This window comes from Ambystoma mexicanum, chromosome 6q (assembly GCF_040938575.1).
Source record: "Ambystoma mexicanum isolate Mex_15411 chromosome 6q, UKY_AmexF1_1, whole genome shotgun sequence".
Classification (NCBI taxonomy): Eukaryota; Metazoa; Chordata; class Amphibia; order Caudata; family Ambystomatidae; genus Ambystoma; species Ambystoma mexicanum.
The window spans coordinates 1628429992-1628442491 of record NC_090937.1 but is presented as its reverse complement, the minus strand read 5'-3'; the positions used below and the strand labels follow the sequence as shown (position 1 = coordinate 1628442491).

General features: G+C 50.1%; 6 non-coding genes across 6 annotated transcripts; all 6 read right to left on the bottom strand.

Moving 5' to 3' along the window:
- Positions 1–1054: 1054 nt before the first annotated feature.
- Positions 1055–1126, bottom strand: TRNAG-UCC (transfer RNA glycine (anticodon UCC)). Its single transcript has one exon. It is a non-coding gene; the product is annotated as a tRNA-Gly (tRNA).
- Positions 1127–3557: 2431 nt separating this feature from the next.
- Positions 3558–3629, bottom strand: TRNAG-UCC (transfer RNA glycine (anticodon UCC)). The gene has a single exon. It is a non-coding gene; the product is annotated as a tRNA-Gly (tRNA).
- Positions 3630–4814: 1185 nt separating this feature from the next.
- On the bottom strand, positions 4815–4886 carry TRNAG-UCC (transfer RNA glycine (anticodon UCC)). The gene has a single exon. It is a non-coding gene; the product is annotated as a tRNA-Gly (tRNA).
- A 1185-nt stretch (positions 4887–6071) lies between these two features.
- Positions 6072–6143, bottom strand: TRNAG-UCC (transfer RNA glycine (anticodon UCC)). The gene has a single exon. It is a non-coding gene; the product is annotated as a tRNA-Gly (tRNA).
- Positions 6144–8570: 2427 nt separating this feature from the next.
- TRNAG-UCC (transfer RNA glycine (anticodon UCC)) lies at positions 8571–8642 on the bottom strand. The gene has a single exon. It is a non-coding gene; the product is annotated as a tRNA-Gly (tRNA).
- A 1185-nt stretch (positions 8643–9827) lies between these two features.
- On the bottom strand, positions 9828–9899 carry TRNAG-UCC (transfer RNA glycine (anticodon UCC)). The gene has a single exon. It is a non-coding gene; the product is annotated as a tRNA-Gly (tRNA).
- Between the last annotated feature and the right edge of the window lie 2601 nt (positions 9900–12500).

The window sequence follows — 12500 nt, the reverse complement described above, 5'->3', positions numbered from 1 at the left end:
CCCCGGGACCCCTTAAAAAAGGAGCTTGGTTTTAAGTTTGGTTTGATTGAACAGTACATTTTGTTGGCTGGGCTGGGACCCTCTCCTATTTAGCGCAAGAGTGGAACGAGGCAGCAAGTTCAAGGAATGACATTGCATCCAGGCACTTACAGCTCTTTGTGCCCTAATGCCATGACACAAAAACATAATTTGAAAAAAGTTAGCAGAGGATGGTTTCGATCCATCGACCTCTGGGTTATGGGCCCAGCACGCTTCCGCTGCGCCACTCTGCTGGTTGGAGAACAAGAGCTTTTCTGGGCTTTTACAGCCTACAAACCGACAACCCTAGACCCAGTTTCGAGTGAAGCGGGCAGTAGGCCTTACAAAGCCAAACAACCTGCAACCACGCACTCCCATCCCATGGCCTTTTGCAGACAGGCCTCATTTCTCTAGCTCACACCCTAACTGCCAACACCCCTTCCCCTTCTCTCTCTGTCTCTCTCTCTCTGTCTCTCTCTCTCATTCTCTCTCTCTCGCAAATAGATACTTTACTTCCCAGGTGCAACAAAACAAGCCTTCTCGAGCTGGCAGATATGGGAAGGAAGGAAGGAAGGGCCAGTTTGGAAACTCAACTCAATTACCATAAATCCCCTGCTAAGGGTTATGGGAGGGAGGAATGAAGGAACTTTGCTTCAGGGAAAGGGCTGCTGCTGCTTCAGCATGTGAGGAGCGCAGCCACACGTTTCACCTTCTTCAGTATGTTGGTTTACAGGATGAGAGAGATCCTGAAACCTCACTCTAATAGGCTGAGGTGCTGTGCTCGGTGGCCTGCTGGGACCAAGGCCCGTCAGGGCAAGGCGAATAGGCCTTTGTCAGGCCTTCGTCAGGGCTTTGTCGGGGAGGGGCCAGGAGCCCTGCTCGCTTCAATCCCCTCACCGATAGACAGTTGCAGAAACTAGGATGCAAGAACCTTTCCTGGATGGGGTTTTGATTTTCACGAAAAGTGTGTCAGCTTTGCTTTCAGCATGAGTCTGATTTCCAAAAAATGCATTTTGAACAATTTAAAGACTTGATCTGCGTTGGCCGGGAATCGAACCCGGGTCAACTGCTTGGAAGGCAGCTATGCTCACCACTATACCACCAACGCCTGCCTGTCTGGGCTATCTGATGGAGCGGCCCTTAGAAATAAGAATAAGTCATTGGCTGGGAATGAAAAAAGCTTGCGTTTGACGCAGAAGCAGTTCGCATCATGAGGTCTTGCCGGTCAGCCCAACATTTCCCCGGGACCCCTTAAAAAAGGAGCTTGGTTTTAAGTTTGGTTTGATTGAACAGTACATTTTGTTGGCTGGGCTGGGACCCTCTCCTATTTAGCGCAAGAGTGGAACGAGGCAGCAAGTTCAAGGAATGACATTGCATCCAGGCACTTACAGCTCGTTGTGCCCTAATGCCATGACACAAAAACATAATTTGAAAAAAGTTAGCAGAGGATGGTTTCGATCCATCGACCTCTGGGTTATGGGCCCAGCACGCGTCCGCTGCGCCACTCTGCTGGTTGGAGAACAAGAGCTTTTCTGGGCTTTTACAGCCTACAAACCGACAACCCTAGACCCAGTTTCGAGTGAAGCGGGCAGTAGGCCTTACAAAGCCAAACAACCTGCAACCACGCACTCCCATCCCATGGCCTTTTGCAGACAGGCCTCATTTCTCTAGCTCACACCCTAACTGCCAACACCCCTTCCCCTTCTCTCTCTGTCTCTCTCTCTCTGTCTCTCTCTCTCATTCTCTCTCTCTCGCAAATAGATACTTTACTTCCCAGGTGCAACAAAACAAGCCTTCTCGAGCTGGCAGATATGGGAAGGAAGGAAGGAAGGGCCAGTTTGGAAACTCAACTCAATTACCATAAATCCCCTGCTAAGGGTTATGGGAGGGAGGAATGAAGGAACTTTGCTTCAGGGAAAGGGCTGCTGCTGCTTCAGCATGTGAGGAGCGCAGCCACACGTTTCACCTTCTTCAGTATGTTGGTTTACAGGATGAGAGAGATCCTGAAACCTCACTCTAATAGGCTGAGGTGCTGTGCTCGGTGGCCTGCTGGGACCAAGGCCCGTCAGGGCAAGGCGAATAGGCCTTTGTCAGGCCTTCGTCAGGGCTTTGTCGGGGAGGGGCCAGGAGCCCTGCTCGCTTCAATCCCCTCACCGATAGACAGTTGCAGAAACTAGGATGCAAGAACCTTTCCTGGATGGGGTTTTGATTTTCACGAAAAGTGTGTCAGCTTTGCTTTCAGCATGAGTCTGATTTCCAAAAAATGCATTTTGAACAATTTAAAGATTTGATCTGCGTTGGCCCCGGGTCAACTGCTTGGAAGGCAGCTATGCTCACCACTATACCACCAACGCCTGCCTGTCTGGGCTATCTGATGGAGCGGCCTTTAGAAATAAGAATAAGTCATTGGCTGGGAATGAAAAAAGCTTGCGTTTGACGCAGAAGCAGTTCGCATCATGAGGTCTTGCCGGTCAGCCCAACATTTCCCCGGGACCCCTTAAAAAAGGAGCTTGGTTTTAAGTTTGGTTTGATTGAACAGTGCATTTTGTTGGCTGGGCTGGGACCCTCTCCTATTTAGCGCAAGAGTGGAACGAGGCAGCAAGTTCAAGGAATGACATTGCATCCAGGCACTTACAGCTCTTTGTGCCCTAATGCCATGACACAAAAACATAATTTGAAAAAAGTTAGCAGAGGATGGTTTCGATCCATCGACCTCTGTGTTATGGGCCCAGCACGCTTCCGCTGCGCCACTCTGCTGGTTGGAGAACAAGAGCTTTTCTGGGCTTTTACAGCCTACAAACCGACAACCCTAGACCCAGTTTCGAGTGAAGCGGGCAGTAGGCCTTACAAAGCCAAACAACCTGCAACCACGCACTCCCATCCCATGGCCTTTTGCAGACAGGCCTCATTTCTCTAGCTCACACCCTAACTGCCAACACCCCTTCCCCTTCTCTCTCTGTCTCTCTCTCTCTGTCTCTCTCTCTCATTCTCTCTCTCTCGCAAATAGATACTTTACTTCCCAGGTGCAACAAAACAAGCCTTCTCGAGCTGGCAGATATGGGAAGGAAGGAAGGAAGGGCCAGTTTGGAAACTCAACTCAATTACCATAAATCCCCTGCTAAGGGTTATGGGAGGGAGGAATGAAGGAACTTTGCTTCAGGGAAAGGGCTGCTGCTGCTTCAGCATGTGAGGAGCGCAGCCACACGTTTCACCTTCTTCAGTATGTTGGTTTACAGGATGAGAGAGATCCTGAAACCTCACTCTAATAGGCTGAGGTGCTGTGCTCGGTGGCCTGCTGGGACCAAGGCCCGTCAGGGCAAGGCGAATAGGCCTTTGTCAGGCCTTCGTCAGGGCTTTGTCGGGGAGGGGCCAGGAGCCCTGCTCGCTTCAATCCCCTCACCGATAGACAGTTGCAGAAACTAGGATGCAAGAACCTTTCCTGGATGGGGTTTTGATTTTCACGAAAAGTGTGTCAGCTTTGCTTTCAGCATGAGTCTGATTTCCAAAAAATGCATTTTGAACAATTTAAAGATTTGATCTGCGTTGGCCGGGAATCGAACCCGGGTCAACTGCTTGGAAGGCAGCTATGCTCACCACTATACCACCAACGCCTGCCTGTCTGGGCTATCTGATGGAGCGGCCCTTAGAAATAAGAATAAGTCATTGGCTGGGAATGAAAAAAGCTTGCGTTTGACGCAGAAGCAGTTCGCATCATGAGGTCTTGCCGGTCAGCCCAACATTTCCCCGGGACCCCTTAAAAAAGGAGCTTGGTTTTAAGTTTGGTTTGATTGAACAGTACATTTTGTTGGCTGGGCTGGGACCCTCTCCTATTTAGCGCAAGAGTGGAACGAGGCAGCAAGTTCAAGGAATGACATTGCATCCAGGCACTTACAGCTCTTTGTGCCCTAATGCCATGACACAAAAACATAATTTGAAAAAGGTTAGCAGAGGATGGTTTCGATCCATCGACCTCTGGGTTATGGGCCCAGCACGCTTCCGCTGCGCCACTCTGCTGGTTGGAGAACAAGAGCTTTTCTGGGCTTTTACAGCCTACAAACCGACAACCCTAGACCCAGTTTCGAGTGAAGCGGGCAGTAGGCCTTACAAAGCCAAACAACCTGCAACCACGCACTCCCATCCCATGGCCTTTTGCAGACAGGCCTCATTTCTCTAGCTCACACCCTAACTGCCAACACCCCTTCCCCTTCTCTCTCTGTCTCTCTCTCTCTGTCTCTCTCTCTCATTCTCTCTCTCTCGCAAATAGATACTTTACTTCCCAGGTGCAACAAAACAAGCCTTCTCGAGCTGGCAGATATGGGAAGGAAGGAAGGAAGGGCCAGTTTGGAAACTCAACTCAATTACCATAAATCCCCTGCTAAGGGTTATGGGAGGGAGGAATGAAGGAACTTTGCTTCAGGGAAAGGGCTGCTGCTGCTTCAGCATGTGAGGAGCGCAGCCACACGTTTCACCTTCTTCAGTATGTTGGTTTACAGGATGAGAGAGATCCTGAAACCTCACTCTAATAGGCTGAGGTGCTGTGCTCGGTGGCCTGCTGGGACCAAGGCCCGTCAGGGCAAGGCGAATAGGCCTTTGTCAGGCCTTCGTCAGGGCTTTGTCGGGGAGGGGCCAGGAGCCCTGCTCGCTTCAATCCCCTCACCGATAGACAGTTGCAGAAACTAGGATGCAAGAACCTTTCCTGGATGGGGTTTTGATTTTCACGAAAAGTGTGTCAGCTTTGCTTTCAGCATGAGTCTGATTTCCAAAAAATGCATTTTGAACAATTTAAAGATTTGATCTGCGTTGGCCGGGAATCGAACCCGGGTCAACTGCTTGGAAGGCAGCTATGCTCACCACTATACCACCAACGCCTGCCTGTCTGGGCTATCTGATGGAGCGGCCCTTAGAAATAAGAATAAGTCATTGGCTGGGAATGAAAAAAGCTTGCGTTTGACGCAGAAGCAGTTCGCATCATGAGGTCTTGCCGGTCAGCCCAACATTTCCCCGGGACCCCTTAAAAAAGGAGCTTGGTTTTAAGTTTGGTTTGATTGAACAGTACATTTTGTTGGCTGGGCTGGGACCCTCTCCTATTTAGCGCAAGAGTGGAACGAGGCAGCAAGTTCAAGGAATGACATTGCATCCAGGCACTTACAGCTCTTTGTGCCCTAATGCCATGACACAAAAACATAATTTGAAAAAGGTTAGCAGAGGATGGTTTCGATCCATCGACCTCTGGGTTATGGGCCCAGCACGCTTCCGCTGCGCCACTCTGCTGGTTGGAGAACAAGAGCTTTTCTGGGCTTTTACAGCCTACAAACCGACAACCCTAGACCCAGTTTCGAGTGAAGCGGGCAGTAGGCCTTACAAAGCCAAACAACCTGCAACCACGCACTCCCATCCCATGGCCTTTTGCAGACAGGCCTCATTTCTCTAGCTCACACCCTAACTGCCAACACCCCTTCCCCTTCTCTCTCTGTCTCTCTCTCTCTGTCTCTCTCTCTCATTCTCTCTCTCTCGCAAATAGATACTTTACTTCCCAGGTGCAACAAAACAAGCCTTCTCGAGCTGGCAGATATGGGAAGGAAGGAAGGAAGGGCCAGTTTGGAAACTCAACTCAATTACCATAAATCCCCTGCTAAGGGTTATGGGAGGGAGGAATGAAGGAACTTTGCTTCAGGGAAAGGGCTGCTGCTGCTTCAGCATGTGAGGAGCGCAGCCACACGTTTCACCTTCTTCAGTATGTTGGTTTACAGGATGAGAGAGATCCTGAAACCTCACTCTAATAGGCTGAGGTGCTGTGCTCGGTGGCCTGCTGGGACCAAGGCCCGTCAGGGCAAGGCGAATAGGCCTTTGTCAGGCCTTCGTCAGGGCTTTGTCGGGGAGGGGCCAGGAGCCCTGCTCGCTTCAATCCCCTCACCGATAGACAGTTGCAGAAACTAGGATGCAAGAACCTTTCCTGGATGGGGTTTTGATTTTCACGAAAAGTGTGTCAGCTTTGCTTTCAGCATGAGTCTGATTTCCAAAAAATGCATTTTGAACAATTTAAAGATTTGATCTGCGTTGGCCGGGAATCGAACCCGGGTCAACTGCTTGGAAGGCAGCTATGCTCACCACTATACCACCAACGCCTGCCTGTCTGGGCTATCTGATGGAGCGGCCCTTAGAAATAAGAATAAGTCATTGGCTGGGAATGAAAAAAGCTTGCGTTTGACGCAGAAGCAGTTCGCATCATGAGGTCTTGCCGGTCAGCCACACATTTCCCCGGGACCCCTTAAAAAAGGAGCTTGGTTTTAAGTTTGGTTTGATTGAACAGTACATTTTGTTGGCTGGGCTGGGACCCTCTCCTATTTAGCGCAAGAGTGGAACGAGGCAGCAAGTTCAAGGAATGACATTGCATCCAGGCACTTACAGCTCTTTGTGCCCTAATGCCATGACACAAAAACATAATTTGAAAAAAGTTAGCAGAGGATGGTTTCGATCCATCGACCTCTGGGTTATGGGCCCAGCACGCTTCCGCTGCGCCACTCTGCTGGTTGGAGAACAAGAGCTTTTCTGGGCTTTTACAGCCTACAAACCGACAACCCTAGACCCAGTTTCGAGTGAAGCGGGCAGTAGGCCTTACAAAGCCAAACAACCTGCAACCACGCACTCCCATCCCATGGCCTTTTGCAGACAGGCCTCATTTCTCTAGCTCACACCCTAACTGCCAACACCCCTTCCCCTTCTCTCTCTGTCTCTCTCTCTCTGTCTCTCTCTCTCATTCTCTCTCTCTCGCAAATAGATACTTTACTTCCCAGGTGCAACAAAACAAGCCTTCTCGAGCTGGCAGATATGGGAAGGAAGGAAGGGCCAGTTTGGAAACTCAACTCAATTACCATAAATCCCCTGCTAAGGGTTATGGGAGGGAGGAATGAAGGAACTTTGCTTCAGGGAAAGGGCTGCTGCTGCTTCAGCATGTGAGGAGCGCAGCCACACGTTTCACCTTCTTCAGTATGTTGGTTTACAGGATGAGAGAGATCCTGAAACCTCACTCTAATAGGCTGAGGTGCTGTGCTCGGTGGCCTGCTGGGACCAAGGCCCGTCAGGGCAAGGCGAATAGGCCTTTGTCAGGCCTTCGTCAGGGCTTTGTCGGGGAGGGGCCAGGAGCCCTGCTCGCTTCAATCCCCTCACCGATAGACAGTTGCAGAAACTAGGATGCAAGAACCTTTCCTGGATGGGGTTTTGATTTTCACGAAAAGTGTGTCAGCTTTGCTTTCAGCATGAGTCTGATTTCCAAAAAATGCATTTTGAACAATTTAAAGATTTGATCTGCGTTGGCCCCGGGTCAACTGCTTGGAAGGCAGCTATGCTCACCACTATACCACCAACGCCTGCCTGTCTGGGCTATCTGATGGAGCGGCCTTTAGAAATAAGAATAAGTCATTGGCTGGGAATGAAAAAAGCTTGCGTTTGACGCAGAAGCAGTTCGCATCATGAGGTCTTGCCGGTCAGCCCAACATTTCCCCGGGACCCCTTAAAAAAGGAGCTTGGTTTTAAGTTTGGTTTGATTGAACAGTGCATTTTGTTGGCTGGGCTGGGACCCTCTCCTATTTAGCGCAAGAGTGGAACGAGGCAGCAAGTTCAAGGAATGACATTGCATCCAGGCACTTACAGCTCTTTGTGCCCTAATGCCATGACACAAAAACATAATTTGAAAAAAGTTAGCAGAGGATGGTTTCGATCCATCGACCTCTGTGTTATGGGCCCAGCACGCTTCCGCTGCGCCACTCTGCTGGTTGGAGAACAAGAGCTTTTCTGGGCTTTTACAGCCTACAAACCGACAACCCTAGACCCAGTTTCGAGTGAAGCGGGCAGTAGGCCTTACAAAGCCAAACAACCTGCAACCACGCACTCCCATCCCATGGCCTTTTGCAGACAGGCCTCATTTCTCTAGCTCACACCCTAACTGCCAACACCCCTTCCCCTTCTCTCTCTGTCTCTCTCTCTCTGTCTCTCTCTCTCATTCTCTCTCTCTCGCAAATAGATACTTTACTTCCCAGGTGCAACAAAACAAGCCTTCTCGAGCTGGCAGATATGGGAAGGAAGGAAGGAAGGGCCAGTTTGGAAACTCAACTCAATTACCATAAATCCCCTGCTAAGGGTTATGGGAGGGAGGAATGAAGGAACTTTGCTTCAGGGAAAGGGCTGCTGCTGCTTCAGCATGTGAGGAGCGCAGCCACACGTTTCACCTTCTTCAGTATGTTGGTTTACAGGATGAGAGAGATCCTGAAACCTCACTCTAATAGGCTGAGGTGCTGTGCTCGGTGGCCTGCTGGGACCAAGGCCCGTCAGGGCAAGGCGAATAGGCCTTTGTCAGGCCTTCGTCAGGGCTTTGTCGGGGAGGGGCCAGGAGCCCTGCTCGCTTCAATCCCCTCACCGATAGACAGTTGCAGAAACTAGGATGCAAGAACCTTTCCTGGATGGGGTTTTGATTTTCACGAAAAGTGTGTCAGCTTTGCTTTCAGCATGAGTCTGATTTCCAAAAAATGCATTTTGAACAATTTAAAGATTTGATCTGCGTTGGCCGGGAATCGAACCCGGGTCAACTGCTTGGAAGGCAGCTATGCTCACCACTATACCACCAACGCCTGCCTGTCTGGGCTATCTGATGGAGCGGCCCTTAGAAATAAGAATAAGTCATTGGCTGGGAATGAAAAAAGCTTGCGTTTGACGCAGAAGCAGTTCGCATCATGAGGTCTTGCCGGTCAGCCCAACATTTCCCCGGGACCCCTTAAAAAAGGAGCTTGGTTTTAAGTTTGGTTTGATTGAACAGTACATTTTGTTGGCTGGGCTGGGACCCTCTCCTATTTAGCGCAAGAGTGGAACGAGGCAGCAAGTTCAAGGAATGACATTGCATCCAGGCACTTACAGCTCTTTGTGCCCTAATGCCATGACACAAAAACATAATTTGAAAAAAGTTAGCAGAGGATGGTTTCGATCCATCGACCTCTGGGTTATGGGCCCAGCACGCTTCCGCTGCGCCACTCTGCTGGTTGGAGAACAAGAGCTTTTCTGGGCTTTTACAGCCTACAAACCGACAACCCTAGACCCAGTTTCGAGTGAAGCGGGCAGTAGGCCTTACAAAGCCAAACAACCTGCAACCACGCACTCCCATCCCATGGCCTTTTGCAGACAGGCCTCATTTCTCTAGCTCACACCCTAACTGCCAACACCCCTTCCCCTTCTCTCTCTGTCTCTCTCTCTCTGTCTCTCTCTCTCATTCTCTCTCTCTCGCAAATAGATACTTTACTTCCCAGGTGCAACAAAACAAGCCTTCTCGAGCTGGCAGATATGGGAAGGAAGGAAGGAAGGGCCAGTTTGGAAACTCAACTCAATTACCATAAATCCCCTGCTAAGGGTTATGGGAGGGAGGAATGAAGGAACTTTGCTTCAGGGAAAGGGCTGCTGCTGCTTCAGCATGTGAGGAGCGCAGCCACACGTTTCACCTTCTTCAGTATGTTGGTTTACAGGATGAGAGAGATCCTGAAACCTCACTCTAATAGGCTGAGGTGCTGTGCTCGGTGGCCTGCTGGGACCAAGGCCCGTCAGGGCAAGGCGAATAGGCCTTTGTCAGGCCTTCGTCAGGGCTTTGTCGGGGAGGGGCCAGGAGCCCTGCTCGCTTCAATCCCCTCACCGATAGACAGTTGCAGAAACTAGGATGCAAGAACCTTTCCTGGATGGGGTTTTGATTTTCACGAAAAGTGTGTCAGCTTTGCTTTCAGCATGAGTCTGATTTCCAAAAAATGCATTTTGAACAATTTAAAGATTTGATCTGCGTTGGCCGGGAATCGAACCCGGGTCAACTGCTTGGAAGGCAGCTATGCTCACCACTATACCACCAACGCCTGCCTGTCTGGGCTATCTGATGGAGCGGCCCTTAGAAATAAGAATAAGTCATTGGCTGGGAATGAAAAAAGCTTGCGTTTGACGCAGAAGCAGTTCGCATCATGAGGTCTTGCCGGTCAGCCCAACATTTCCCCGGGACCCCTTAAAAAAGGAGCTTGGTTTTAAGTTTGGTTTGATTGAACAGTACATTTTGTTGGCTGGGCTGGGACCCTCTCCTATTTAGCGCAAGAGTGGAACGAGGCAGCAAGTTCAAGGAATGACATTGCATCCAGGCACTTACAGCTCTTTGTGCCCTAATGCCATGACACAAAAACATAATTTGAAAAAAGTTAGCAGAGGATGGTTTCGATCCATCGACCTTTGGGTTATGGGCCCAGCACGCTTCCGCTGTGCCACTCTGCTGGTTGGAGAACAAGAGCTTTTCTGGGCTTTTACAGCCTACAAACCGACAACCCTAGACCCAGTTTCGAGTGAAGCGGGCAGTAGGCCTTACAAAGCCAAACAACCTGCAACCACGCACTCCCATCCCATGGCCTTTTGCAGACAGGCCTCATTTCTCTAGCTCACACCCTAACTGCCAACACCCCTTCCCCTTCTCTCTCTGTCTCTCTCTCTCTGTCTCTCTCTCTCATTCTCTCTCTCTCGCAAATAGATACTTTACTTCCCAGGTGCAACAAAACAAGCCTTCTCGAGCTGGCAGATATGGGAAGGAAGGAAGGAAGGGCCAGTTTGGAAACTCAACTCAATTACCATAAATCCCCTGCTAAGGGTTATGGGAGGGAGGAATGAAGGAACTTTGCTTCAGGGAAAGGGCTGCTGCTGCTTCAGCATGTGAGGAGCGCAGCCACACGTTTCACCTTCTTCAGTATGTTGGTTTACAGGATGAGAGAGATCCTGAAACCTCACTCTAATAGGCTGAGGTGCTGTGCTCGGTGGCCTGCTGGGACCAAGGCCCGTCAGGGCAAGGCGAATAGGCCTTTGTCAGGCCTTCGTCAGGGCTTTGTCGGGGAGGGGCCAGGAGCCCTGCTCGCTTCAATCCCCTCACCGATAGACAGTTGCAGAAACTAGGATGCAAGAACCTTTCCTGGATGGGGTTTTGATTTTCACGAAAAGTGTGTCAGCTTTGCTTTCAGCATGAGTCTGATTTCCAAAAAATGCATTTTGAACAATTTAAAGATTTGATCTGCGTTGGCCGGGAATAGAACCCGGGTCAACTGCTTGGAAGGCAGCTATGCTCACCACTATACCACCAACGCCTGCCTGTCTGGGCTATCTGATGGAGCGGCCCTTAGAAATAAGAATAAGTCATTGGCTGGGAATGAAAAAAGCTTGCGTTTGACGCAGAAGCAGTTCGCATCATGAGGTCTTGCCGGTCAGCCCAACATTTCCCCGGGACCCCTTAAAAAAGGAGCTTGGTTTTAAGTTTGGTTTGATTGAACAGTACATTTTGTTGGCTGGGCTGGGACCCTCTCCTATTTAGCGCAAGAGTGGAACGAGGCAGCAAGTTCAAGGAATGACATTGCATCCAGGCACTTACAGCTCTTTGTGCCCTAATGCCATGACACAAAAACATAATTTGAAAAAAGTTAGCAGAGGATGGTTTCGATCCATCGACCTCTGGGTTATGGGCCCAGCACGCTTCCGCTGCGCCACTCTGCTGGTTGGAGAACAAGAGCTTTTCTGGGCTTTTACAGCCTACAAACCGACAACCCTAGACCCAGTTTCGAGTGAAGCGGGCAGTAGGCCTTACAAAGCCAAACAACCTGCAACCACGCACTCCCATCCCATGGCCTTTTGCAGACAGGCCTCATTTCTCTAGCTCACACCCTAACTGCCAACACCCCTTCCCCTTCTCTCTCTGTCTCTCTCTCTCTGTCTCTCTCTCTCATTCTCTCTCTCTCGCAAATAGATACTTTACTTCCCAGGTGCAACAAAACAAGCCTTCTCGAGCTGGCAGATATGGGAAGGAAGGAAGGAAGGGCCAGTTTGGAAACTCAACTCAATTACCATAAATCCCCTGCTAAGGGTTATGGGAGGGAGGAATGAAGGAACTTTGCTTCAGGGAAAGGGCTGCTGCTGCTTCAGCATGTGAGGAGCGCAGCCACACGTTTCACCTTCTTCAGTATGTTGGTTTACAGGATGAGAGAGATCCTGAAACCTCACTCTAATAGGCTGAGGTGCTGTGCTCGGTGGCCTGCTGGGACCAAGGCCCGTCAGGGCAAGGCGAATAGGCCTTTGTCAGGCCTTCGTCAGGGCTTTGTCGGGGAGGGGCCAGGAGCCCTGCTCGCTTCAATCCCCTCACCGATAGACAGTTGCAGAAACTAGGATGCAAGAACCTTTCCTGGATGGGGTTTTGATTTTCACGAAAAGTGTGTCAGCTTTGCTTTCAGCATGAGTCTGATTTCCAAAAAATGCATTTTGAACAATTTAAAGATTTGATCTGCGTTGGCAGGGAATCGAACCCAGGTCAACTGCTTGGAAGGCAGCTATGCTCACCACTATACCACCAACGCCTGCCTGTCTGGGCTATCTGATGGAGCGGCCCTTAGAAATAAGAATAAGTCATTGGCTGGGAATGAAAAAAGCTTGCGTTTGACGCA